Below are 313 nucleotides of genomic sequence, written 5' to 3'. Positions count from 1 at the left end.
GGTAGCTATAACTAGACTTTTTTTTCAGTGTATATTATAAATATATAGTTGCATTTACTATAATTTAATTACTATGATTATAATTTAATTATAATTTATAGTTATTTTTTAACTATATAGTTGTCCCAAAAATTATTAATATAAGTTATAATTAAATTATAGTAATTTCAATCATTTTTATGGTAATAATTATGATTATGATCAATTATAATAGATCATTTGCCAATTATGTATATCTATATATTTATTGATAGAACTATATACATATATATAGTTATTGTTATTACATAGCAGTAATAATTATAATTATAGT

The sequence above is a fragment of the Trachymyrmex cornetzi genome, unplaced genomic scaffold (assembly GCF_001594075.2).
Source record: "Trachymyrmex cornetzi isolate Tcor2-1 unplaced genomic scaffold, Tcor1.1 scaffold73, whole genome shotgun sequence".
NCBI lineage: Eukaryota > Metazoa > Arthropoda > Insecta > Hymenoptera > Formicidae > Trachymyrmex > Trachymyrmex cornetzi.
The sequence above is the reverse complement of the archived record's forward strand: the minus strand, read 5'-3'. Positions refer to the sequence as shown.